Source organism: Leptinotarsa decemlineata, unplaced genomic scaffold (genome assembly GCF_025532065.1).
Source record: "Leptinotarsa decemlineata unplaced genomic scaffold, Ldec_3_MD MMD2_tig00026282_RagTag_RagTag, whole genome shotgun sequence".
NCBI lineage: Eukaryota > Metazoa > Arthropoda > Insecta > Coleoptera > Chrysomelidae > Leptinotarsa > Leptinotarsa decemlineata.
In genome coordinates this window covers 20,082,362-20,088,288 of record NW_027412668.1, presented here as the reverse complement: position 1 = coordinate 20,088,288, position 5,927 = coordinate 20,082,362, and positions in this window count along the sequence as shown.

The following is a 5,927-nucleotide window of genomic DNA, read 5'->3' as shown; positions in this document are numbered from 1 at the left end:
AACACGCTGTAAAAACACTAAATACATTTAACCTTCTGTTGAAGAATACATAAATGAAAATGAAAAAAATATAATTTATCGAAATATTGTGCTCATTTGAATATTACTCAAAATTTGTACAGGAATTTAAACATTCAGAATAGACCATAGGTTGATATAGGTTAAATTAACAGGATGAACTATTTGTTCAATGTTTTTTAATTTGTCGACTTCAAAACTAAAGAAATGCTCCCTTTCGATACTCTTTTCAATCACCTTGAGATCATCAACAGTATATGATAATAACTAATGATTATTTCCACATAAATTAATTATCTGGTACACTGTTTAGTAGCAGGAAGCATATTAAATAAAATATCTCGTTGGTTGAATTCAACAATCAAATTCAAACAAGTCAAAACTATTTCGATTCATGACTTCATTTCATTTGTTATTTCAGTGAGATCAGATTTCACCCAGACTTCTTTATCAACGCAATTGAACTCAAAACCATTAACATGTAGAATGTTTGTCTGTTTGTCTGTGAGTTTGTGCGCACTAATCTCAAAAACGGCTCAACTGATTTCGTAGTGATTTCCAGTATTATATTGTTATAAGCTTCACACGAGTATCAGTGTTTGTTTTATTTCAATTGATCTATAAATAAAAAAGTAATGCCAATTTAAAATATCATGTCAAATAAAAAAAATACTATAAAAATACTGTTCGATAGATGTCGTTAAAACTTTGATTAACTATACTATCACTGTGTGAGTAGATTTTTGTTTAATTCAATAAAAATGCAAATTCATGGGAACACTTTGCTGTAAAAAATGTGGGAAGACCCAAAAACTGAGGTCCACGCTAGCGAAGTCGCGGGTAACAGCTGCTCACAAAAATGTCTGATAACTTTCAGAATGAACAATTACGATAAGTAGTTCAATTTTTCGCACAACTGCATTAGGAGTGATTTGCAAATTGTCCGAGTTTCTCTTCGGAATTTATTTATGATGAACTCTTTTCATGAATTCATGAACTTATTCATCTTTCAAGTAACGAGAATAATATATTGAATCCATTACGTCGGTGTATTCATAAAACGAAACTTCAAAATATTCAAATCAATTTCTCGCCTGGGTGCTCTAATGGTTGGACTCCTTTCACGTTCTTGAGAAGAAATGAAGAAAAATTATGTATTCCGTAGTGCAAGATGAATTCACTGAAGTAATTCAGTGAATTGCTATCCATGTATTACAAACTTCCAGTGGACCAAAAAAAACGGTTCACCTCATGAAGCTATAAAGAAAATTAAATAAGACTGATGAAGGAGGGTATCTTCGTTGACTCTTTATCAAAGTTGTGAATGGATATAGAAAAACTACTTCTTTGGAGTAAACAAGGAATTCAAAAACAAGTAGCCGGTAAATCAATTTGAATACAACCATTTCAAGGACGTTTTCGAGAGTGATATTCAATGAAATAATAATTGTTTTTTTCTAATTCTACACTTTTGTGCTCCATTAAACATGACTTCAATTTTCAATCTGACCTACTTTTGAATACTACCATTTTTATACTTATATAGTTGTTTCACAACCATGAGAAGTTTTATTTTTAATTATAATACTAATATATTACTATCAATAACAAAACGATTGACTTTTCTCAGTGAATTTTCGCCTGCCTCAATCTGATGAAATGAAAAATTGCAATGGTAAACTTCATAAAGATGTAGAACTGGCAAACTTTCAATTCGCGTAAATAAGTCCTTATATTATAAACATCACATTTTTCCTTTGAAAAAAATTGATTCACGAATAACATATCGGAAAGTTGTCCATTACATATTCGACACCAAAACAGAATGATTCGGCCGAATACAGATAATGAAAAAGTTGCCGAATACACTGAATACCGAATACCAAACAATTATTCCGTGCATCTAAGGATGATTAGAATGGTTGTTGATAATTGTGTCTGTAAAGGTTAGTTTGTGGTATACTGCCAAATCATGTTTATTGTTATTTTTTTTATTTTCAGGTCCAAGTCCAAGTTTTTTGGAAATTGTATATTTTTGTAAATAGAATTGATGTGTTAGAGAAATGACTGTAATTATCGATATGTACATGTGAAACAGGCTAAAACCTCACCTATTTCATTCATCAAAACATAAAGTTCCCAATATAATTTGAAACATAATTCTATAAACGTTTTGGGCCTAACAACAACAAAAAATAGCAACAAATATGATTTTGCAATTTACCAGAAAACAATCCATACAGACAAAAAATATTAAGAACTATTCTAATAATCTATTTTAATATAAACCAAAGCATGATCCACAGACTCATTACTATTCCTATGTCAACAGAATTCTAATCAAAAATTTGATGAAATAGATGGCAGTAAATCAAAACAAATATAACATCGACAATGACAACAAACCAGGTGTCTATGAGCTAAAATGAAGCTCGTATCCAAAAGTTTATATCGGAAGAACATCTATGAATTTCAAAACCAGAATCTCTGAACACAAAAGAAGTTTCGAATTAAACCAAACCAATTCAACTCATGCATGCCATATATTGGAAAACCACCACAACAAAATATAGGACATACTACATACAAAAAATCAATGACAAAAATTGAATCTGATTGAATCCCTGTAAATTAATGAACGTGAACAATCAAATTTCATATCGAACGACCAAATTTCCTAGAATTAGTCGAATCATTAGTAACAATAATTTACCTGCTTTGTGTCAAGTGGCTAGCTGTTTTCAAAACTCTTTGTTTACCAATTAATAATCTACATTCATTGAGAATGATAATTTGTATGAATTGCATTGTGAAGTGGTGTTGAGTACCAGTTTAACTGAGGATGCTATTTACCGTGTAGTGAAACGAGTATTGGAAAGAAGTAGACGTGACCTGTTCGAAAAAATGAAGTAGATGTTCAAATTTCGCGGGCTGCATACATCAAATTAGCGTTTTTATATTTTTTTGTTGATACTCATTTCGAACATATGTTTATAGTTTCAGTTGTTTAGCATGTTTAGTTTGCTGGTGAGAGGCATGAAAGTTAGAAGTATTTTGCGTGATCGGCGATTGTCCGCTATCAAAAAAACATTATCAAAGAATTTGCATCAAATTTATTGTGAAGAAATGAATTGAATGCTCAAAGAGACTCGAAAAGTTGACAGTGGCATATGAGTTGGGGACGCCCCATAGCATCAACAACCGATGAAAATGTGAAAGTGAAACAAAATAAATATGAAGAATTTTTGAATAACTATCAGAGAAGTTGATGAGGATGTCGGTTGGCTCATGCCATGCAATTTTTTCGTAAATTTTGGACACGAAACGTGTGGCAGCAAAGTTTGTTCCAAAATTGTTTAATTTTGACCAAAAAACCGTCACTTAGGCATCGCTCAGCGATTGTTGAATGACGTCAACGACGATCCAGATCTGCTTGAAAGGGTCATAACTGGTTATGACATTGAAACCAAAGTCCAATCGTCTCACTGGAAGAGCCCAGGAGAGCCAAGACCAAAAAAGCACGCCAAGTTCAATCAAATGTCAAGGTTTTGCCCACTGTTTTTTAGATTACGTGGCGTAGTGCATCCAGAGTTCTTGCCACATGGTTGTACGGTCAATAAGGAGTATCATCTTGAAGTTATGCACCGCTTGCGAGAAGCAATACGAAGAAAACGGCTGGTTTGTGGAAAAACAATTCATCGTTTTTGCATCACCAAAAATGCAGTCATTGCTAGTTCGTAATTGTTTGGCCAAAAACAACACCGAAATCATGCTTCAGCCACCGTATTCACCAGATTTTCCTCCCTGCGATTTTTCCTGTTCCCAAGATTGAAGAGCCCCATGAAAGAACGCCCTAAGAGTGCTATAATACCATCTACGGCACTCTTACGTTATTGAGACAACGGTGATGCCCTACGCTCTGGGGGATATTGAATCCGTTGTGGGGAACGAGCAGTGCCGAATTTATTGGAACTATTCGTTCCTCACCCTCAGGTGAACACGTAACAGCACACCTAGATAATAACAAATGAGATTTTGTCGAAACGTCGGTGAAATTAGAGATAATATCACATACACGGATCAAATACCCGGAAAAACCAGTTTAGCATATTTATATATATATATATATATATATATATATATATATATATATATATATATATATATATATATATATATAAGAAACCCTAAGAAAAATATGTCAAATGAAGCTGATAAAATAAAGCAATTGAACTTCAAATCAACATTTATTTTCAAACCTCAAATTAAAACAATATTCATCTTCAAACAAATTTTTGAACTTGAAATCAACATTTTTTTTGAACTCCAATCAAATTCATATTTCATTTTGAAACCTATATCATCATGTATTTTTAAACCTCAAATCAATATTCAAACCAAATAATTCGACCGAACATCCGGATCGGTTAAGGGTAAACCGAATAGTATTCGGTATTCGGTTATTCGGTAACCACTATTCGGCGCATCTCTAATCCTTATTAACATAAACTAGCAGCTTGCCACACCATAATACACAGATTCATTAGTATGCCTATGTCAACAGATAACTTCAATAAAGAACTGAATTTGATGAAACGGGTAGCAGTAAATACCAACTTCAATCCGAACGTGATTCATTACATCCTCGACAAAAAACTATTCAAACAAGTCAGTGATTCTTAGAGAAAACAATATTCTCAAATTGATCATGAATCATTGAAAGAAACATTCATCGAAACATATATCACGAACAACTAATTGATCGTAAAAATGAATTCAAACTGAAATAAATTTTCACTATTTTCTGAAGAATAGCTAATTTGTACTCATTTTTAATATTTTATATATTTTTTCACTTCAGCTCTAATTTAAATACTGGAAGTTCTACATCATACACCTGATAAAGAAACATGTACCTATATTTGTAGAGTGGGGAGGGTCACTGTAGACTCACAGCACTTAGGCCACATGTGACCCATTGTACATCCTCCCGAGGAGTTGTCCTCCTTTTGTCCTTTTCAGGAAGGTGAACAGGTCACTAGGAGACATCTCCTTTATATTGTCAGGTGTAAGCCATGACTCGCCAAACACACTCTCTTTGGCAACCTTGAAGTGTCTCACGGTGGCCTCCGCGAAGGTTTTGGAAGGTGCAGCGATATTACTGTCGTTGCGCGGCTTCTTCAACCGTCTTGGGGCTCCCCGTGGAGGTGCACAAGTGAGGAGGCTTTCCTGCAGGGGCAGCCGGTTCCTTGCCTTTATTCAAGGCGGAGCTCTTGGCGCCTTTGCTGTTCGAGGTGATCTGCTATGTCCAGCGTCATTCCAAGCGGTAGATTGGAGTGGACATTTCTGTTCATCCCCAGCCACCGCCTTAGATTGAGGTGAGCACTTCTGTCCAGCCTCGGGGTTGGTTTTTGTTCTTCTTGTTTCTGTTTTTGTGTTGTTTCATTCACGTGTGTTTCCACGAGTTGCAAGGGAAGAGTTGGTCACCTCTGGTTGAGCCCCGCATTACCAGAGGTAGGCTGATTACAATGAGGTTTCGCCTAGTTTCGCTTGGGTAGGCTGGTCCACAGTGGCATGTTTTGCAAAGGCTCACTCTACTTATTTCTGCCACTGACCAGGAGTCCGGCGACCCCGTCCGTAAGGCCACATTGGCTTCCCGGACAGGGCCTCCAGTCCCCTGGCCGTTTTCTTGTCCGCCACCTGGAAACGCGTCCGATAGGTAGCCCAACCCACGGGACGAAACATGTAAAGAAGCAGAAGAATATACTTCTGCTTCGTCTTTTCCATTTTTGGCTATTGTAAAATGTTACAGACATCTAATTTCCTTTCTTAAACACGTGAACCAGTTTGAGAATAGTAAAATATTTTATCAAAAACCTAAACTAAAGTGTCACTAATTCTCCATTACT